The sequence below is a fragment of the Phacochoerus africanus genome, chromosome X, assembly GCF_016906955.1.
Source record: "Phacochoerus africanus isolate WHEZ1 chromosome X, ROS_Pafr_v1, whole genome shotgun sequence".
NCBI lineage: Eukaryota > Metazoa > Chordata > Mammalia > Artiodactyla > Suidae > Phacochoerus > Phacochoerus africanus.
Genome location: NC_062560.1, coordinates 47,521,340 through 47,545,340, shown reverse-complemented (window position 1 = coordinate 47,545,340; position 24,001 = coordinate 47,521,340). Strand labels below are relative to the sequence as shown.

Here is a 24,001-nt window from a genome sequence, read left to right as displayed (position 1 = left end):
TGGTCACATTAGGTAGAGAAAGGAGATACATTTTACAAAATATATGCAAATCAGAGGTCTAATTATAAAATCGTAAGAACTGAAATGAAAAATACACTGGATGGAATTAACTAGGAAAGATTAGTGAATTGGAAGATATAACAATAGTAAATATTCTAAAATAAATAGAAATTTTAATTTAAAAACAAATAGTGCATAAATGCCCTTGTTTATGCTCTTTCCTCTTTGGGGAACACTTTCCCCCCAACCCAACCATCTATCCATCCTTCATCCACTTAACTCTGAATCTGTCTACACATCTCTACTCAATAATCACCTCCTCCTCCTTTAACCTCTCTGAGTAGATCAAACCCTCTTTAAGCCTATTCACAGAACCCTATACTTACCCTCCACAGCAGTGTCAACTTCACAAAAATTTGCTCTATGATAAATGTCTGTCTTCTTTACAAGACAGTAAATTCCATGAGAGCAGAAAAAAAAATGTTTATTTTTGCTTGCTGTGATATCCGCAGCACCTCAAACTGTGCCAATCATGTCCCTGCACCCTGAATCCCGTATCTGTCATCTCTGGAACTTTAATCTATTAATTATACCCTCTCTGCTATATCATCAATCTCTCTTTCTCTACTGGCTATATCCTAACCAATATCTTATCTTCCTTACTAAACAAACCTTGATTTTTACTATGGGTTTCCTAATTGTAAACTTACATTTCCCAGATACCCTTTCAGATAGCAGTGGCCATGTGTCAAGAGTTCTGTCCACAGGATGTAGGTGGAAACTGTCAGGTAGAATTTTTACAAAAGCTTTGTATAAAGAGGAGTAATTCTACCGACAAGGTATTTTTGCCCACTCTTCTCATCTTCCTACCTGGAATATGGAAATGCTTGCTAGAGTTGCAGTAGGCATCTTGAAACCCTGAGGCACCTGAAAGATGGGAGCCACACGTGAAGGATCATGGAATAATAACCAAAAAATATGGTGTATCTGATACTGATGAAATCATGGAAGTCCTGGGCTTTATACCATTGGATTTGTTTTAGGTAAGATAAAGATATCCCCTAGTCATTTTAAGCAACTCATTTTCAGATCTCTGTTATTCATGTTCAAGTGCAATTCCAAATGCCTATCATAAAACACATAATCTGACACATACACAATGCATAGTCTTTAACACACTATCTCATTCACATGATTCCCTCTATGACTTGCTTGATAATGACTATGATGTATCATCGCCACACACTGTCTCAATTTGTCAAACTATCCCACTAACACACCTATTATTCACATTTCTGCAATACACTATCTTATCCTGTACTACCATACACACAAGTGTCCATACAGTACCATGACACCTGATGTCAAATACAATTACCTCTAATCAACCTCCATGATCACCATCACCATCAGTCACAGTCACACCTACCATTACTCAATCCCCACACAATCATAGTGCCTAGCTGCACTCACTATCATACATACAGTCCACAATCCCCACTATAAAACCTTCCTCATCCTTCAGAACTCCTTTTCCACGTGCTTATACCATCTCCCACTCATACACACTCACAGCCCATGTCCACATCACCTTCACTCTGACACACATACTTTTTTTTTTTTTTTTTTTTGCTTTTTAGGGCCGTACCCGCGGCATATGGAGGTTCCCAGGATAGGGGTCGAATCAGAGCTACAGCTGTTGGCCTACACCACAGCTCACAGCAATGCCAGATCCTTAGCCCACTGAGCAAGGCCAGGGCTCGAACCTGCAATTTCACGGTTCCTAGTCGGATTCATTTCTGCTGTGCCACAATGGGAACTCCATGACACACATACTTTTGCCATTCCTCACTGACACTTAGAAACTGCATTTTCCCATCATACACTTTATTCAACAACCCCACTCAAACACTCGTGATTTCCATGCTCCAAATTATCACATACTTTTCCATTCCCCATTGTCACACACGTTCACTGTACCTATCTGCCTCACAAATAGATACACTTCTCACTGCCCCCAGCATCACACACAGACACCAACCCTATCACTTCCACCATGAACCTATCTTCTATCATTGCATTACATTTTCCCCATTCCATCCACTGTCTACATCATCCTATTATTACTTGAAATGTCCCACCCACCTTTTTAAACACACAAGGATCACAGTATCACTAACACTGTGTCTTTTCTCACTGTTTTCTCTCCCTCCTACTTATTCACACAACCATACACATGCACAAATCTCATCTTCCACAGTATGACATACACTGTGTCCCTAACTATCATTACCAGATATATTCTGATCTTGTCCTGTCACTACCATGCACATTGCTTCGGCCTTCATTTTCAGTGATTTCATACCATCCTCCACCATTATTCACACCGTCTCCATGCCACCATTATCACACACACCTTGCTCACATCACTCCCCGCCCCCACTATCCTACTCTCCCCATCACTGCATAAAACCCATGGCCAAGATCACCCACAATTTTACACATGGTGCCCATCCCCTGCACTCTTTCTCATTTTCTTTTTCCCCTTCCTTTCTCTTCTCTTCTCCTCTGCCCCCATACCCACATACATTCCTAGTATGTGGATATTACATGATCGCAGATATAATAGGGAAATTTCTTACATGAAGCCTCATTTCAGAGCTTTAGTTAGAAGAGGAAACACCATGGTCAAAATGTACAACAATACTTAGTGTTCCCACTTGGTAGCTAGTTGTAAATGGATTCCTTTGGGTACATTTACCTTTAAGAAGCATTTTTTTTTCATGTTTAATTGCAGTGTTTAGATGGAGTTTTATTTTTTATTTTTTATTATTAAAATATAGTTGATTTAAGTGTTTTGTCAAGTTCTTTTGTACAACAAAGTGACCCAATCACACACTTTTCCCTGTGCTGCACAGTAGATGGAGTTTTAGAATATTCCATTAATACGCTTCAACATGATACTATGCAATTATTTGCACTATACTTATGTCTTCCTAAAATACCACCAAAGCTTTTTTGTTACCAAAAAATTGTGATATTTTTGGTTACTGAGGAGGATAGACAGGTTCGAGCAAATGGCAATACTGAATATATATCACTGAGCTAAGTTAGACAGAACACTTAATCTTTACTTCTCATGTTTCCATGTGGAAGAACTTCAACTAGACTAACACTCCTGCTTTTCTGCCCACGGGAGGAGAAATGAGTTATATGACTAGTACGTTTGGGAGAAATATCTGAGTAGGCTTGGCTCAGGCCCTTGCTCTCTGCTTCCCTTTCAGGAATCTGTGTGCCTACAGCGAACATGCATTCTGACTGCCTCCCTGCCATACAATAAGGGGCCTTCTTTTGGCCTGGAGTCTTGTGGTTTTGCAATTGTCTGGGTAAGCCTAATTCTGGGGTCCACACTAACTGGAAAACCACACTAAAACCGTCTTCTACATCCAGCTTTACTAATAATGAAGATGATGTTTTTATCTCCATCTATCTGATACCTACATTTATATTTCAATTGGTTCTGAACCTAGGCAGGGAAGACAAGTGTTATTTATTGATCCTTTACAATTCCCACTGATGTGGACCACTGAAATCAAATTCTCTTCACTTGCTTTATGTCTTTTAACACAAACAAATTTCTATATGGAGTTTGTTTTTGATTAGCACTCACAACAAACACTTGGCAGCAATTAAGATTAGGTCTAAACAAGGAAATTATATGTTCATCACCCCTAGATTCCCAATTCCTCTGGATTAGGGAGTACAAATTCTGAAGCATACTATCATAAATAGGTACACTTAATTAATCAGGTGGATGGTGGGAATCAGGCATGAACTGGATCTATTTTCCTTGGCCACACGGATAAGTCTTAGAAGGGCATAACCAAAAGAGCTCTTTTGTCAGATGGGGTAGCAAACCTTTCTGCGAAGTATTAGAAAGGAGTTTAGATATTCACTCAGATATATCGAAGCCTTATTGAAGAAAGACAAATTATGTATCAGAGAAACATTTCTTAAGGGGTAAAAATCCTTTGAATAAAAAAAACCCCAGAATTTAGTCTGATAGGTTGTTCTTATTAACAAGCGCTCTGGAAATTTAGATCTAACAGCCGTTTTATCTATTTATTTTTTTCTTTTTTGCTAGCTGGCTTTGTGCTAGCTTTTGAGCTCTTGCATACAAACTTAAATACTATGCTAGTCTGCTATTAATGAAATAACACCATTTCAGAGTACAATTTGTGTCCAAGGTAACTAAGCCCAAGTACTGGAATTTTTGCAGTTACTACCTTAGAAACATTCATGTTGTAAAGAAACGCCAATTGTTCTCTGGAAATAAAACAATGTGTTGACAGGTGACCCCTTTTGCTTCTCATACTTACACTTTTCATACTTACACACAGTTGGGTGTTCTAGCAATACTGACCCAAAAATATCCTTCTCCAGTCTACACCAAGGCTCACAAAGTGACCATAAAAACAAGTATACAAACAAAATATGCCCCAGTAGTCAATGAGAAATAAAACAAAACTATTGGACAAGATATGTGAAAGCCTGACTGAAGAGTAATAAGTATGCCTAAAGAAAGTCAAATACAGCACACACACCAAAAACTTTCTGGAGTTTGAGCTTGAAAATAATTTCAATAAAATAATAAAATGAAAAATTATGATCAGTGATGAGTCCTAAGAAGAATAAAATACCTAGGAATAAACATAACAAAGGAAGTGAAAGATCTATAATCTTAAAACTACAAAACACTGATGAAGGAAACTGGAGATAATACAAAGAAAGGGAAAGATATCCCATTCTCTTGGATCAGAAGAATTAATATTGTTAAAATGGCCATACTATCCAAGGCAATCTATAGATTTTTTTTTTGTCTTTTTGCTATTTCTTGGGCCGCTCCCGCGGCATATGGAGGTTCCCAGGCCAGGGGTCGAATCGGAGCTGTAGCCACCGGCCTATGCCAGAGCCACAGCAACGCGGGATCCGAGCCGCGTCTGCAACCTACACCACAGCTCACGGCAACACCGGATCGTTAACCCACTGAGCAAGGGCAGGGACCGAACCCACACCCTCATGGTTCCTAGTTGGATTCGTTAACCACTGCACCACGATGGTAACTCCCAATCTATAGATTTAATGTGATCCTTATCAAAACACCCATGGCATTGTTCATAGAACTAGAACAAATAATCCCCAAATTCATAAGACTCTGAATTGTGAAAGAAATCTTGAGAAAAAAGAACAAAGCCAGACATCTGAAGTCACTCTCCTAGACTTCAGACTATACTACAAAGCTACAGTATTCAAAACAGTGTAGTACAGATACAAAAACAGACACATAGATCAATGGAACAGAATAGAGAGCCCAGAAATAAAGCCATGCATCTATGATCACTTAGTCTACAACAAAGGAGGCAAGAATGTACAGGAGAAAAAGGAAACAGTCTCTTGAATAAGTGGTGCTCGTAAAACTGGATAGCTACATGTAAAAGAATGAGATTATAATATTTCTTCACATCATATACAAAAATAAACTCAGAGTGGATTAAAGTCCTAAATGTAAAACTGGAGACCAGATAGTATAAAACTCCTAGAGGAAAACATAAACAGAACATTCTTTGACATAAATCAAAACAGTGATTTTTTGGTTGTCTCCTAAGGCAAAAGAAATAAAAGCAAAAATAAACAAATGGGACCTAATTAACTTAAAAGCTCTTGCACAGCAAAGGAAACCATAAACAAAATGAAAAGACAACCTACAGAATGGGAGAAAATACTTGCAAATGATATGACTAAAAAAAGAGTTAATATCCAAAATATCTAAACAGAGCATACATTGAATTCAATGTCTGAAAAACAAACCCAATCAAAAAATGGACCAAAGACCTGAATAGACATTTTTCCAAAAAGACACACAGATAGCCAAGAAGCACATAAAAAAATGCTCAACATCACTAATTATCAGAAAAATGCGAATCAAAACCACAATGAGGTATCACCTCACACCTGTCAGAATGACTATCATCAAAAAGAACACAAATAACAAATGCTGGCAAGGATGTGGAGAAGGAAGAACCCTTGCACACTGCTGGTAGGAATGTAAATAGGTGCAGCCACTGTGGAAAACAGTATGGAGGTTATTCAAGAAACTAAAAATATAACTAAATCACTTTGCTATACACCTGGAACTAATGTAACAGTGTAAAACCAATGAGAGTTCAATATAATTTTTAAAAAAAAATCATAAATATTTATTTTAAAAGGGTGGCAGGAATAAGAGTTATTTGATAGGTATTGATAAAGCCTTTAGAAAAAAACCCTAAAACTAGAACTTATATGATCCAGCAATTCCACTCCTGGGCACATACCCGCCAAAAAAGGAAAAAAACCACATTAATTTCACAAGATACATGCACCCCCAATGTTCACAGCAGCATTGTTAACAATTTTCAAGATATGGAAGCAACCTAAAGGTCCATCAACAGATGAATAGATAAAAAAGATGTGGTATATATATTCAATAGAACACCACTCAGCCATAAAAAAGGATGAAATTTTGCCATCTGCAACAACATGAATAGACTGGGAGGGAATCATGCTAACTGAAATAAGTCAGGGAAAGACAAATAGTGTATGATGCCATTTATATGTGGAACCTAAGCAATTAAACAAACTGTTGAATATAACAGAAAAAGAAACAGACACAGAGAGAACGAACTAGTGGTTACCAGTGGGGAGAGGGAAGGGAAGGGCAAGACAGGGGTAGGAAGTTAAGAGGTACAAACTACCATATATAAAATAAATAAGCTAAAAGGATATATTGTATAACACAGGAAATATAGCCAATATTTTATGATAACTATAAATGAAATATGACCTTAGAAAACTATCACTATTTGCAGATGACATGATACTATACCTAGAGAATCCTAAAGACTCTACCAGGAAACTGTTAGAGCTCATCCATGAATTTGGCAAAGTCGCAGGATACAAAAGTAATACACAGAAATCAACAGCATTTCTATACACTAACAATGAAAGATCAGAAAGAGAAATTAGGGAAGCAATCCCGTTTACCACTGCATCCAAAAGAATAAAATACCTACGAGTAAACCTACCTAAAGAGACAAAAGACCTGTACTCTGAAAACTATAAGACATGGATGAAAGAAATCAAAGAGGACACTAATAGTTGGAAAGATATACCATGCTCGTGGATTGGGAGAGTTAATATTATCAAAATGACTATACTACCTAAGGCAATCTACAGATTCAATGCAATCCCTATCCAATTACCAAGGACATTTTTCACAGAACTCAAACGAAATAGTTTAAAGTTTGTTTGGAAGCACAAAAGACCCAGAATAGCCAAAGACATCCTGAAATAGAAAACTGGAGCTGGAGGAATCAGGCTCCCGGACTTCAGACTATACTACAAAGCAACAATCATCAAAACCGCATGGTACTGACACAAAGACAGAAATATAGATCCATGGAACAGGATAGAAAGCCCAGAATTCAACCCGCACACCTACAGCCAACTCATCTATGACAAAGGAGGCAAGAATATACAATGGAGAAAGGACAGCTTGTTCAATAAGTGGTGCTTGGAAAACTGGACAGCCACATGGAAAAGAATGAAATCAGAACACTCCCTAACACCATCCACAAAAATAAATTCAAAATGGATCAAAGACCTAGATATAAGACCAGACACTATAAAATTCTTAGAGGAAAACATAGGCCAAACACTCTCTGACATAAACAACAGCAACATCTTCTCAGATCCACCTCTTAGAGTAATGACAGTAAAAACAAAAACAAACAAATGGGACCTAATCAAACTTCAAAGTTTCTGCACAGCAAAGGAAACCCTAAACAACACAAAAAGACAACCCACAGAATGGGAGAAAACCTTTGCAAGTGAATTGACTGACAAGGGATTAATCTCCAAAATTTATAAACACCTCCTGCAGCTCAATACCAAAAAAAACACAAACAACTCCATCAAAAAATGGGCAGAAGATCTAAATAGACAGTTCTCCAAAGAAGACACACAGATGGCCAAGAAACACATGAAAAGATGTTCAACATCACTCATTATTAGAGAAATGCAAATCAAAACCACTCTGAGGTACCACCTGACACCAGCCAGAATGGCCATCATCCAAAAGTCCACAAACAATAGAGGCTGTGGAGAAAAAGGAACCCTAGTACACTGTTGGTGGGAATGTAAATTGGTGCAACCACTGTGGAAAACAGTTTGGAGATTCCTCAGAAAACTAAAAATAGAATTACCACTTGATCCAGCAATCCCACTCCTGGGCATCTATCCAGAGAAAACCATGACTCGAAAAGACGCATGTACTCTGATGTTCATTGCAGCACTCTTTTCAATAGCCAAGACATGGAAGCAACCTAAATGTCCATCGACAGAGGAGTGGATCAATATGTGGTACATATACACAATGGAATATTATTCAGCCATTAAAAGAAATGAAACACCAGCATTTTTAGCAACATGGATGGACCTAGAAATGATCATGCTAAGTGAAGTCAGCCATACAATGAGACACCAACATCAAATGCTTTCACTGACATGTGGAATCTGAAAAATGGACAGACTGAGCTTCTTTGCTGAACAGCTGCTGACTCGCAGACATTGAAGAACTTATGGTTTCTGGAGGAGACATTTTGGGGGGTGGGGGGATGTGCTTGGGTTGTGGGATGGAAATCCTGTGAAATTTGATTGTGATGATCATTACACAACTACAGATGTGATAAATTCATTTGAGTAATAAAAAAATTTTTTTAAATAAATCACTGTGTCGTACAGCTGAAATATATAATATTGTACATCAACTGTAACTCAATTTTAAAAAGACAATGAGATATCGCCTCACATCTGTCAGACTGGCTATCATCAAAAGTCTACAAATAACAAGCACCTGTGAGGATGTGGAGAAAAGGGAACCCTTGTACATTGTTGCTGGGGATGTGAAATGGTGCAGCCATTAAGGAAAACAGTATGGAAAATCCTCAAAAAACTAAAAATAGAACTACCATGATTCCTCTGAATTCCAGACAAGACTGATTCATTGGACTGATTCATTTATCCATTCATTAATTTATGCTTACATATGTTAATTTAATCAATGCATGTAATAAGGACTTATTATGTGTGTAGCACTGTTCTAAGGCACTTGAGATATATCAGTGAACAAAATAAAAATCTCTGTATGTAGCTTACGTTATAAGACACCCTCAGGCATACCCGGATCAAATTCCTGAACTCAAAGAATAAAGAGGACATCTTACAAGCTTATAGATAGAAAGCAAAAATTACCTATAATAGAAAAATTAAAGTAGAAATACATAGGGCTTTCATCAGTACCACCAAACTTCATGATCTCATTCACTAATTTTCGCTGAAATGGTCTTGCTGAATTCTTGGGGAAGCTGAAGTCAGTCTTTGACTCAGAACCACCATTTTCCTGGGAGACTAAGACAATAGCAGGGGCAGTACTACCCTTTTGTCAGGCAACTAGGTTTGTGCTTGCTTTTCAATTTTTTTTTTTCAAAATTAAACAATATATTGTTTAGGAACATACACATAAGTGATAAAACTGTAAGAAAACCAAGGGGACTATTAATACAAAAGTCAGGGCAGGAGTTCTCCTGAGGCACAGTGGGTTAAGGACCCTGCATTATCATTGTAGTGGCTTGAGTCCCTGCTGTGGCACAGGTTCAGTCCCTGGCCTGGAAAATTCCACATGCCACAGGCACAGCCAAAAAAAGAAAAAAAAAAGTCAAGGCAATGTCATCTCTAGATAGAAGCAGACAAAAGGGTTGGAGAAGGGCATATTTCTTGTCCTGGCTGGTGGGTTTATTGGCATTATTTTATTCAAATTATTTTAAATAAATAACTCGATAAATAATAGTATAGGCATATTATTTAGAATTATTGAGATTAAAAACTAAAATGAATAGCTATTACATTTCAATTAGCTACTTCAGGTGTTTGACCCTGGTGAATGGGAAGAATTCGTGAAGATAAATACGGCTATTTTTTTTACTATATATATATTTTTTGAAGCCATATGTAGGTCTTACTATAATATAGAATACATTATATCTATGTATCACATTTTAGTATAGTAGAAACACAAAATAAAATGTAATTATAAATGGAGCTATTTAATTATAAAGGAAAGGGATATGATGAGAGCTGGGATTTACTGAAATTAATATGGCCAACAGAGGAGATCAAGAGGTGGGGAGCATATAAATGTAGAAACATTGGATAAAATCCAATGTGTGCTTTTTATCTTTTGCAACTTTTGGGAGTGGGTGTTCCAAACTGCTCTTAAATTGTAGTAATAATCAAAGGGGAGTTTTACACTTGAGAAGTGACCACCAGAGGACCTGGTAGCCCCAGTCTCACAGGTAGAGTGGGATTGGAAAGTATGGGTCCAAAATAGTCTGGCACAAGGGAGGCTCAAGACAGGAGAGGGTAAATTTATTCCAGGAAAGAAACTCATACTGCCACAAGAGGGCACACAAATTCAGTATTTCCTCTGGCTCCCCTCCTAACCTTTCCTGCTGCTCATTCTCAGTTTCCACCCACCTCCCTCAGATCCCTAAATTTCTGAGATTCAGCCCTGCCCCATTTTTTTTCTCACTCCACACACTATCCTGGGACAATCTCATTCATACCTTAATTAAAACCATCACCTCTATGCTTGATGACCTCCAAATCTATCTGTAATCCTATTTGCCTCAAGGCAGCAGAATAAATACCTGACTGCCTACTGGATAATTCCTCTTGGATATTCTGAAGATGCTTCAGACTTTGTGTGTTCAAAATTGAACTCATCATCCCCCCCCACCCCGCCACACACCAAACCCGTTCCTCATTCTGAGTTCTCCAGCTCCTGGAATGGCTTTCACATCTTCTCAACCATCTAAGACAGAAAGAAAACTATCATCCTGGATTCTTCTCATCAGCTCCCCTCAATCCAGTCAGGGACTGAGTTCTTAATTTCTAATATATATATGTTGTAATTTCATTCCCATTGCCTCATTTAACTCAGGTTTCAGCATCTCTCCTCTTGAGGGTGTGGAAAAAAGGGAACCATCCTACACCATTGGTGGGAATGTAAGCTGCTGTGCAACCACTATAAACAGTATGGAGGTTCCTTCAAAAACTAAATATAGAACTACCACATGAGGAATTCCCACTGTGTCTCAGTGGTTTAAGAACCAACACAGTGTCCGTGAGGATGTGGGCAATTCTAGCCCTGGCCTTGCCCAGTTGGTTAAGGATCTGATGTTGCCACAAGCTATGGCACAGGTGTCAGATGTGGCTCAGATCAGTGTTGCTGTGGCTGTGGGGTAAGCCAGCAACTGCAGCTCTGATTCAACTCCAGCCCAGGAACTTCCATATGCTGCAGGTGCACGCCCCCACAAAAAAATGGGAAAAAAAGGAAAAAAAAAAAAACTACCACATGTTCCAGCAATCCCACTCCTAGATATATATCTGGAGAAAACCATAATTCCAAAAGATACATGCACCCCAATGTTCATTAAAGCAATATTTACATTGCCCAAGACATGGAAACAATCTAAATGTCCATCAACAGAGGACTGGATAAAGAAAATGTGGTACAAATATGCAACGGAATATTACTCAGCCTTAAAAAAGCATGAAATAGTGCCACTTGCTGCAAAACGGGTGGACCTAGGAATTATACTAAGTGAAGTAAATCAGACAAAGACAAATATCATATAAGCCCACTAATATGTGGAATCTAATAAAAATGATACAATAGAACTTACAAAACAGAAACAGACTCAAAAGGTTTCAAAACTAAACTTATGTTTACCAAAGGGAAACGGGGAGGAGGAGGATAAATTAGGGGGTTGGGATTGATATACATACACTACTACATGTAAAATAGATGGGTAACAAGGACCTACTGTATAGCACAGGGAAATTTACTCAATACTGTGTAATAACCTATATGAGAAAGGAATATGAAAAGGAATGGATATATGTGTAGGTATAAGTGATTTACTTTGCTGTACACCCGACATTAACACAACTTTGTAAGTCAACTATATTCTAATAAAATTAAAAAAAAAACAACAGTGCTCGCTTCGGCAGCACATATACTAAAATTGGAATGATGCAGAGAAGATTAGCATGGCCCCTGTGCAAGGATGACACGCAAATTTGTGAAGCGTTCCATATTAAAAAAAAAAAAAAAAAAAACCAGCATCTCTTCTCGTTTGTAATAGCTTCTTAATCAGTCTCCCTATACCAGTTTTGTTTTCTCCAGTCTATCCATCACGCTCTCATTCACTGGATATTTCTAAAATGCAAATCTGCTGGGAAAACATGCTGTACAGTAGAAAACTGACAGAACACTGTAAACCAGCTATAATGAAATAAATAAATAAATAAATACAAAAAAATAAAATGTAAATCTGATCCTACTAATTCCTTGATTAAAATCTCCAAATATTCTCCCCTCTGCTCTTAGTATAGCATTCAAGGATCTCCATATAATCTGGTCACTTTCTCCTTCTCATTACATATTCTCTCACTCTCTATGTTCCAACTATGCTACCCTCTTGAACATACTACAAGACACTGTACATTTTGAATTATTTCATATAATATGTCTTTGCTCACACCACTACTGCTTGGAACAACTCTCTTCTATTCCTCAGCCTCAACAGTTAATCTTTCAAGACTTAACTCAAGCATTAGTTTCTTTCTGGAACCTTCTCCCTCTCAGTAGAATTAACCATTTCCCCTTTTGTGTCTTTAATGTACTCTTTATAGACTTTTATCAAGCATCTGTAACATTCTGCTGTGCATGTTTACTTACATGTCTCTTCTAATATCAGGTCCCCTGGGACCAGGAACATATCTTTTTCCTATCTCTATTCAAAATATCTATCGCACTCCCTGGCATAGAGATAATGCTTAACAAATGTTTCTGAATGAATAAAGAATCATCATGAGGATGTAATTTATGAGGCCAGCCTGACGCCAATCTCCTATCAATGGCAGACATCAGTAATCTACCACAGAATTGTCCCCTTACACCTCAGAATCTTTCTCAAGACAGCATATTATGAAAAACCTATTTCAATCAATTGGAATTGGCACAAGATATAAAATTTATTTCTTATCCTGGAATGTAAGCCGACACAACGGAGTGTGCCTCAATAATAATCAAAGTTGATCTAAGAGAATTAATGTGGGAGAATTCACATAACTAATGGCAGAGCATCTCCTAAACACTCTTTGCAATGTTGTATGCTGTAGCAAAAAAATGGCATCAGGAGGTAAATTCTGTCCATGTACATCCAGCACTGCCCAATAAAGAGACATATCAGAGGAGACAAAGCTCCATATATTGGCATTCTCATTTATACTTCAATTTCATCTCAATTCATTCAGAAAATATTCATCTCTAAGGATCAGAAATCTGATAACAAGCAAAGTGCTGCACCTGAGGAACCAACTAACAGGCATTTCACACTTGGAGAGACAGTGGATCAACTTATCTTCTTTCCTTCTGCATCCAGAACCTCTGGGAAAGTACAGAAGAGAGTAAAAACTCCTTTCTCAAGTGGAACAACAATCTATTGGAGCACTGTTTCCACATCTTAACACCATAATACATATACAAAATGATGACTTATGTGCAGACACGGGGTATACTGTTCATGGCCGAAAGTAACTGGCCTGGAAGCTCCAGGCAAACTGGGCTGCCTGTGCTGTGTATTAGTCTCCTACTATTACTACAAATTACCACAAACTTAGTGGCTTGAAGCAGCCTAAGTTTATTCTTTTACAGTTCTAGAAGTTAATAGTCTAAAACGGGTTCATGGAGTTTCTGTTGTGACTCTGTGGGTTATGAACCCGACTAGTATCCATGAGGATGTGGGTTATATCCCTGGCTTCGCTCAATGGGTTAAGGATCTGGTGCTGCCGTGAGCTGTGGTTCAGGTCACAGAAGTGGCCCAGATCTGATGTTGCTACGGCTACGGCACAGACCGGCAGCTGTAGCTCTGATTCCACCCCTAGCCTGGGAACTTCCATAGGCCCCAGGCGTGGCCCTAAAAAGCAAAAAAAAAAAAAAAAAGTTCACAAGGTTGCATTACTTCTGGTAATTCTAGGGGAAAACCCATTTCCTTGCTTTTTCTAGCTTTTATAGACAGCCTACATTTCTGGGCTCATGGCCCCCTCTTCATTATCAAAGCCAGCAGCTAAGCATCTTTCCTCTCTGACCTTTGCTTCTAGCCTCATATCTTCCCTCTATAACGCTGATGCTCTGGCCTCTTACAAAGAGCATTATGATTATGTTGGGGCCCCCGTAATAATCTAGGACATACTACACATCTCAAAATCCTTAACCTTTTACCATTTCAGGTAACTTATCAGGTACCATATTCTGGGATTTTTTTTTTTTTTTTTTGGCCATGCCTGTAGCATGCAGAAGTTCCTGGGCCAGGGACTGAACCTGTGCCACAGCAGTAACCAGAGCCACAGCAGTGACAATGCCAGGTCCTTAACCCACTGAGCCACCAGGGAACTCCCAGGTTCTGGGGATTAAGATGGAGACCTCTTTGGAGGTCTATTATTCAGCCTACCATATGCAGTTTACCACAGACTATGTATCACATGATTCTGCAGGATATCATTCATACTGTGCATATCATAGTATTTGATTTTTACTATGACAATTTTCTGGCAGGTAGTAATGCAGTGTTTTGAGGAAGAGAGACCATATTCCAATTCACAAAAAGGTACTATATGAGTTAGCAGAAGCTCGTGGTCTAAAGTGATTTACAGCTATAAAACACTGGGGTGGGGGAGCTCTGTATTACAGAGGATTGAGGCCCTGGCAGAACTAACAAAAATAATGGCAAACATTCAGTAAGTGTGTACTATGTACCAGGCACTGCACCAGACAACCCTTAAAATCCCTTGAATCTTTACAATATTCTGACCTAAAAAAAAATGAGCAATGTGAGACTCAGAGATTTATTAATATAACCAAGGTCAAACAGCTTAAGCTAGCAAATAAACCCAGGTATTTCTGGTTCTAGAACATGGATACTTTTCTGTTGTACCATGCTGTCTTCTTCAAGTGAGAGGGTATAAAAACCCATTTATTAGTATTTCTATTACCTTAAGATTCTGGACATCACACTGATCTTTGAGTGCTAAAGCGCTGAATATTCCTATGGTAATTTCAGGTAGTAGGTCCTCTGAATACTGAGTGATAGACAAGCAACCTATATCTATACCAATCCCAGGAGAAAAATCATTCCATATATCCTGATTTCTCCACTTCTTATGGGCTGTATTTTCTGTTTGCAACCCCTAAAATGATCTGGCTCTGTTCCTGAGGCTCCCCAGCACATCTGTCTAGCCTCCATTCCTACTGTCTTTTTTAGAAGTGGATAATTCTCCCTTATTTCCTGGTAATGAAACCATCCTAGCCAATCTCAGAGTCTACAGCATGAAAAGTGGTTACAGGGAACATTTGAGAAGAGAATTTTGTTATTAATGCAGTCTTTCAAGATTAGAGGTGATCCCTATTCAAAGAGAGTCACAGGATAAACTCTTTCTAACCTTTACTCCATTTTTTTGGAGCCCAATGTGGACTTTCTGGGAGTTATCTACCAGATTCCAAAACTGACGGAAGGCTACCAAAACTCATGCATTGAAGAGTGAATTCTGATTTCTGGAATGAATTCCTTAACGATGAATAAAAGCTAATACATCTCTAAAGACGTACACATTGCCATTACAAACCCATAACAAATAAATTGTCTAGGATTCAAATCCTGGCTCTTCTGGTTATTAGCTATGTGACCTTGGGAAAATTCTTCCATCTCTTTTAATAGGTTTCTTCACATGTAAAACAAGGATGAGAGTTCCTATATTACATGACTGTTACAAGAATTAAATGATTGAACAAACTATTGAAAGTTCTTATAGTGCTTGGCACATGGTAGGTGTTTAATTATATACAATAAGTGGAAAGTATTTTAATTAAATAATTAAGTTTTATTATGAATCTTTTTTCATTTTTACTAAGATGTGATTTTTCTCACAAAGACCTCTCCACAACATTACATTAATAAGATTCCTGTATTGTCTAATGCTTCAAATCGAAGGCCTTTCTAAATTCACTACACTATGAACTCACTGATATTAAATAAGGCTAAGTCCTGCTGAAAGCATGCTCATATTTTTTTAGATACACAGAAGGTCTTGCCTTTATGAATCATATAATGATAGATAAGACAGCCTCTAGTTGAAAGCTAGTTCATTCTAGGTACAGTTTCTCTCCACTATGAATTTGCATATGATAAACAAGGATCTCTTTTCATCTCCATTATGAATTTTCTGACATTCTATAAGGCCTGGTATCACCAAAACCCCTTTCCCACATTCATTACACACATAAGGTTTCTTTGCATTATGAATGCTTTCATGCTTAGTAAGGTCTGAATTAGATCTGAAAGCCTTCCACACAGGCATTGCGAGCACAGGGGATTTTTCTTCTCAAAATTCTCTCATGTTTCAAAAGAAAATGTCTGAGCTTGTCAATATATTCATAGGGTTTCTCTTCATTATGCATTTTCATATGATGGAAAAAGCTTGATTACTCACTGCAATTTCTTTCACATTGGGAAAAATTTACAATAGTTCTGGTGTTGAAAGAGAACTGAGTTCTGCCTGAAGGCCTTCCCACATTTTTTACAACCATATGAATTAACAGGTTCTCAGGTGTGAATCCTCAGATGTCAAATAAGGTTGGCATCATACTAAAAATTCCTTTATATTCATTAACTTCATAGGATTTCTCTCTACTAGAGTACTCTGAAGCATCAACCTGGAACACTAACAAAAGACTTTTAGACACTAATCACACACATAGGGCTTCTGCAGATCAAAAATTTCCCAGTGCCTCACACATTCTAAAAATTTTGCAGTCATAGTCCTATAAACCATATCTCTATGCTCTTTCTCCTAGGGGTTTTCCTCATATAACAGACATCTAGCTCAGTCTTTTCTCAGTAGATGCACTCTCAGCCTTTCTCTTGGGTAAGATTATTTTTATAAGTGGCAGTACTGTGTTTTCCAACAGACTTCCTTGGAAAAAGGAATATGTTAGATTCTTCCCTGTCAAGCTTTCCTGCAGCCTATGTCATCATATGCCAGGTCTTTTCCACACAGGAGACTCTGACCAATTGGCCTTGGATTCTGGATCCATAATATTCTTTGGAATTTGGCTTTTCCTGAAATTTCCCTCTTTGAGATAAATCCTATTCTTACTCATAGTCTTACCTAAAAATGACAGACCCACAAACATAAATGGGGAAAGAACATGAGTCAACCAGTCACAGAAAAGGAAATGCAAACAGATAATAAACACATGAATATTTCACTTTACCAGTCATCAAAAAAATGTAATTTGAAACAACTGTGAGAGATTAATTGTTCCCTTCTCATTCTCACCAGCAATTTCTGAGACTGCATGTTTGACTGGTCTCCTTGCTGGTATGAAAGTAAATTGGTAAAAACATCTAGAAAACAACTTTGGAGTGTATAATTTGAGCCAGAGAATAAGTCATACCTTTTGAGTCAGTAATTAGTCTTTAAGCAACCTATCAAGTAAAGATTCATGTACAAAATGACTCATCAAAGAATTTATATTAGCGAAAAAATAAAAACACAAAATATGCAAAAACACGGAACTACGTAAACAAACTGCAGTATACGCTCATGATGGGATATTATGCAGCTATCCAAAATGGTGCCAAAAATTGTTATTGACAAGGGAGAGTTTCGTGAGATAATTTTTAGGGAAGAAAGCATGGGCTGAATTGTGTCCCTTCCAAATTCATACATTGAAGTCCAACCCTCCAGTACCTCAGAATGTGACTGAATTTGGACATAGGACCTTTAAAGAAGTAATTTCATTAAAATGAGGTCATTAGGGTAGACCTTAATCCAATATGACTGGTGTCCTTGTAAGAAGAGGTTAGAACACAGAGACACATAGAGGGAAGACCATATGAAAACATAGGAAGGAAAAGACAGTCATCAACAAGCCAAGGAGAGAGGACTGAGAAAAAAACCAACCCTGTCAACACCTTGATCTAGTCTGGGGACTAGAATTCCTAGTCCCCAGAATTCTGAGAAAATAAATTTCTGCCCTTTAAGCTACCCAGTTTGTGGTATTTTGTTATGTCAGTCTAGCAAACTAATAAAGCAAGATACAAAACTGTGTATACTAGAAGGAAATATATCGATTAGTTAATAGGATTTATATCTGGGTAATGAAATAGATGATTTTTATTTCCTTCCTGATAAAGTTTTGTTGTTCTCCAAAATCCACATGATGAGCATGTCTCCACCTTTATAATACAAAATATGTAAAAAGGATAAAGATATCCATAGGCAAACAATTAATAAAGAATAGAGCGAAAAAAATGTAACTTTTACTTGATGAAAAGAAGCTGCCAAAATGAGGTAGAAAGAAAATTAGGGAATTCCCATCGTGGTTTAGTGGAAACGAACCCAACTATTATTCATGAGGATGCGGGTTCAACTCCTGGTCTCGCTCAGTGGATTAAGGATGTGGCGTTGCTGTGGCTGTAGTGTAGGCCAGCAGATATATCTCTGATTTGACCCTTAGCCTGGGAACCTCCATGTGCCACAGATGTGGCCCTAAAAAGACGAAAGAAAGAAAGAAAAGAATATTATTCAGAAAACTATGGCCTGCTAAGACCCAGTGACTTCATGGCTTTGTCTCATTTTTAGGTGGCTTCCCAACTCAGGGAGAGAGGGACTTGGAGAAGCAAAGTGATGTGAGGAAGAATGGTTTGTTTGGAGGGCAATGCAGAGATAATGAAAGGGATTCAACTGAGTAAGGAAATGGGAAAATGATCTGAACAAAGGAGGTATTAAATGTGAGGAACTAAGAGAGAAAAGCAAAGATTTGGAAGAAGGGTGATGGCAAGAGATTCATTTTCAGGGTCCTGAAGGAGGGGAAGCAACCAACAGAGAACGGAGAAGTAACTGAGCATGCTAACAAAAAGATAACCACAAAGAAAGTAGGAAAAGAAAGACTCTTTTGCCTGGTCTTATGGCATCCACCAGATGGAGAGTTTGAGGGGGGGTTGGGGGGCTCAGAATGTCACCCTAAAATATGTCACGTTGGCATACTGATTTTTTGAATGAAAGGTACTCGCGAAACAGCTGGTGCAAGAAGGACACTGTGACCCTCCTTTGTCCCCCTGAAAGCCGGAGATAAATTTCTCAAGTGACAGGTATCCTCCCTTTATCAGAAGGGTAGAGGGCATCCTCATCACCAGAGATTGGTAACTCAGGGCCCGAGAAGGTGGTACAAACCTTGCTAATTTTTTTACTATTTATTACTTCTAGCCCCAAATCCTCTGCCTTGTCAATTCTTCCCAAATTCACTGGTTTTTGTTTTGTTTTGTTTTTTGTTCTGTCTAAAAAGTATAACGGCTTCCTGCTCTGGTCACTTGAGTCTCATTTTTATGGGGCCCCTATACATACAAAATTAAATTTGTTTTTCTCCTGTTAATCTGTCTTATGTCAATTTACTTATTAGACCAAAGAACTTAGAAGAAGGGAAAATTTTCCCACCCCTACAGTTAGGACAATAAAGGTAACTATTACAACTATTTAGTAAGCATGTACCAAGCACAAACACTTTACTGAAACACATTATATTTCACATGGAAACCTTGAGAGATGGGTATTATTATTCCAATGGTATTGATGAAGCAAGTGATGGTCAGAGAGGGGAACTGACTTACAATATATTTTAGAATTAGTAATTAGGGGAACTGAAAGCCAACTCAAGCATGGCTGGCTCGTAAGCACCTGTGTTTTCCACTATGCCAAGGTGCCTTGCGGGCATTCACCAACCAAAATTCCAAAACTATCCTAACACCATCCAATAAAGCTATAAGTTCTCAAGCCCATCCCTGTCTCATTTTCCTTTCTTTGCTCACCTAAGAGGATTTCTTCCTGGGTCCCTTTGTCCTTAGCCTCTTTGCAAATTCAGCTGGGAATTAATGTGGAAAATCTTGCAGCTGAAAAGGAAATAAAACTTTGTGGTTAGAGCTTGGGTACTTCATGTCCCTAAATTCAGTTTTGAAAAGTTACAGGGAACCTGGTGGAAAGGGGTTTCTACTCATTAGGGTGTTTGAGAACCAGGCAGAGGCCTTGTGAAGAGGCATAGAAATGCTTGTGTTCCCAAGAGCTAGGGAGAGGGCGCTGACCTTGAGAGATGAAAACCTGGTAAAAAAAAAAAAAAACACAAGTCATTTACTCTCCACATAGATTTGTTCCATAATCCAGGAGCAAAAAAAATCATTGGAATCCAAAGGTTACAGTGCACTGAACTGGTTAAACACATAGGCTTCAGGGTTAAACAGAGCTAGGCTCAAATCCCAAGGTTACTATTTACTTGCCATGGGACCTTGAGCAAGTATCTTTACTTTTCCAAGCACGGGATGTATGGAAAGGGAATGTGCTGGCCATTTCAGTAAACAACAAATGTTGCCAGCCATCAGGTCAACAGCCATTGCAGCCACACGCCTCCCTACCCCCATGCCACAGTATGTCCTGAGGGGAATTCATCATGATGCAGAAAAACAAGAAGCATTCAGTGCTGGGGATATTGGCCTTAGATAGTTATAAGATGCATATCCAAGGAATAATTTGAGCCCAGACTGTTGTATCTTCCCATACACAGAAAAGCACTAAAATCATGAACTTTAAATGTCTATTTTTGCGTACAGCAGTAATATTTTGATGTTCGACTACACTACATCCAGCAAAAAAAAACCCTCCTATATATCCTGTCTCCTCCCTCAGCAAGGTCCCCAAATAAAGCTTAGCTCCCAACTTTTGAGTTGTACATTTTTCCTTAGCCAACAAATTTTTTCTCTATAAAATAAAGAAAATTAAAGCCAAAAAGGTTTTAATTTTGACATTGTGAGCCTAAACCTAACTCAAAAAATATATATAATAGAGAGCTGTAGGAAAATTTTCTAGCTCTGGTAATTGCCCACCAGCTTGTTAGGACAAACCTTCACGATGAAAACAACTTAAAAAATGTTGATGAAAAAGAAGCAACAACTACTTAAAAACAATAAAAAGACAGGTTAATAAAAATATGGAAACATCAGGGAAACACCATGGGAAAAGGGGAACCAAGATAAATAAATATAAGCAGGGAAGCAATTTCTCCCCTGAGGGCTTTGCCCAATTCCCCCAAAAGTTAACTTTGCCTTAAAAGGCAAAGGACACAGATTTAAGCCCAGAATTACATAGGGTAGGAAAACCAACAGGAGACCCTCCCTTCAACAAGCTGGGATCCCAAGACTACCATCTCAGAGGGTGAATGAATGGGATGCTGGTTATTTTGCAGCTCAGGTTGAATTTATGACTTACCCTGGGATCTTTGAGCCTTGAATTAGACAAAGAAGCAAAACAGCAGAATCAGCAGAAACAGAAAAGACTTCAAACACTGGAATTAGCAAACACAAACCATAAGGTATTTTACCATAGATAAAGAGTGTTTTTGTGTGGTTTGTGTGTGTATATATATACATATATATACACATATATATACATATGCTGTACAGCAGAAATTCATACAACACTATAAATCAACTATACTCTAATAAAAATAAAATAAAAATTAGTAAATTTCAAAATTTCACAGAAAAAAATAAGAAAATGAAATAAATAACAAACTTGAAGATATTTCCAAGCAATAGGAAACTATAAGTAGTATATCATAATTAAACATAATCAAACTTAAAAAAAATACAGCACTCCAGATGAAAAACTCAAGGGATAGCTTTAATAAGATTAGGAAAATACAGTTTGTGAAAATTTAAGACAAGTCAGAAGAGATCAATTAAGAGACAAAAGATGGAAAGTACAGAAGAGTGTGAGAAACTCAAACTGCTCTCACTCACCAAGCAGGTCTTGGGACCTTATAAAAGTGATCACAACTGAATATTTTTATATTTGTTTATGGCATGGGTAAACAAATATAAAAACATAAAATATACATATATATTTTAGTCATCTGTATGGCCAACTTAGAATACTCCCCTTGGGGGTTTTTAATGGGTTTTTTTAAATAGTTGATTCCACAACTGAATCTTTACTTTACAAGGCACAAAAATACAGAATTGACTGATAATAAATAAAACCCTTTTCAGCCCCTTCTCCATTTCTACAAGCAATATTGGCTCTAGACCTGATTTTTCTTTAAAAATAGCTAATGAAATTCCAGAGCCTAACTTTACAAATGCAAATCTTTACAATCAACAAAAGGAAACTCAAAAAGAGAAGTGGGCTCAGTACTCTCTCCCCTACAGCCCTGGAGGGGTGGAACCCATTTTACTTCACAATTATTTCAAATAATCTAAATTTGAAACATGTTAAATCGAGAATTTTAACAAGAATGTCAATCTTGTTCTCTTTTACAATATGGAGACTTATGAATATTCATAACTGCTACCAACTAATTCTATCCTGTTAATACAAATCTTTCCTTAAAAGTATTATTTAAAAATAATTCAGTCTAATTATCATATTTGGTAATTCATTAACCTGGTGTGGTAGACAGAATAATGACCTTCCTAAGATTGCGCACATCCTGATTCTGTGAATACACTGCCCTACATGGCAAAGAGGACTTTGCATACATGATTAAGGATCTTGAGATGAAGAGATTATCCTGAATTATCCTGGTGGGCTCAAAGTAATTACAGAAGTCTTTATAAGAAGGAAGCAGGAAGGTCAGAGAAAGAGATATGACCTTGAAAGTAGGTCAGAGTACGAAAGCTGAAGATGCTATACTGTTCATCTGAAGATAGAGAGAAGGACCATGAACCCAGGGAATGCCACCGGCATCCTCTAAGAAGCTGGAGAAAGCAAGGAAACTGATTTCCCCCTAGAGCCTCTGGAGGGAGCTCAACCCTACCAACACCTAGATTTTAGGACTGCTGACCAGAACTCCAAGATAATAAATTTGTGTTTATTATCGATGTTTGCCATAATTAATTACAGCAGCAATAGGAAACTACTGAAAAAGCTGAAATTGTCATCTCTACATTTAAAAACAGATTAATACCTCTACGTTCATTCTTACATATGAGGGGAAAAAAAAATCACTGGCACTTTCCTCTTTACCTATCGGCATGGGTAAACAAATATAAACCCGCGATTCTACTGGATTTACTATATAACAGATACTTTGAGAGGATCTATTTCTTGTAAATTAACAGTGTCATGGAGTTCCCGTCGTGGCACAGTGGTTAACGAATCTGACTAGGAACCATGAGGTTGCGGGTTTGGTCCCTGCCCTTGCTCAGTGGGTTAACGATCCGGCGTTGCCGTGAGCTGTGGTGTAGGTTGCAGACACGGCTCGGATCCCGCGTTGCTGTGGCTCTGGCGTAGGCCGGTGGCTACAGCTCCGATTCAACCCCTAGCCTGGGAACCTCCATATGCCGAGGGAGCGGCCCAAGAAATAGCAACAACAACAACAACAAAAGACAAAAGACAAAAGACAAAAAAAAAACCAGTGTCATGATTTCTATTTCACCAGTGAGAAAAAATGATACCCCTAAGGTCAGGACACAAAGAGCTAGCATTCAAATCCCTGTCTATCGGCTATAAAGTGCAATATTTTCCCACTACATCTTTCTGCCACTCAAACTGCTTAGGGTGGGATGAAGAGAGGGCAGAACATCCAAATGTATTCTTCGAATGACCCACAGCTGCACAAAAGACTCCATGTTTGTGAGATACTCTTCTTTGCTTTAATTTCATGCTCACAGTAAGCACCAGGCTGTTTTCTTAGTCTGACTTCACACGTACCCCAACTGACATGCCTGTG

General features: G+C 38.1%; 1 protein-coding gene and 1 non-coding gene across 3 annotated transcripts in view; one reads left to right on the top strand and one right to left on the bottom strand.

Annotated features, from left to right (window-relative positions):
• MAGED1 (MAGE family member D1) overlaps positions 1-24,001 on the bottom strand; it is a 71,581-nt gene that overhangs the window by 27,263 nt on the left and 20,317 nt on the right. The window contains exon 2 of one of the 2 annotated variants that reach the window (XM_047763981.1): positions 20,091-20,171. The exons of the other annotated variant lie outside the window; for it this stretch is intronic. The gene's annotated coding sequence lies outside the window, so the exon portion shown is untranslated. The remainder of the gene's footprint in view (positions 1-20,090; positions 20,172-24,001) is intronic. 2 annotated transcript variants of the gene reach the window in all.
• Positions 12,156-12,262, top strand: LOC125119047 (U6 spliceosomal RNA). Its single transcript, XR_007133003.1, has one exon. It is a non-coding gene; the product is annotated as a U6 spliceosomal RNA (small nuclear RNA).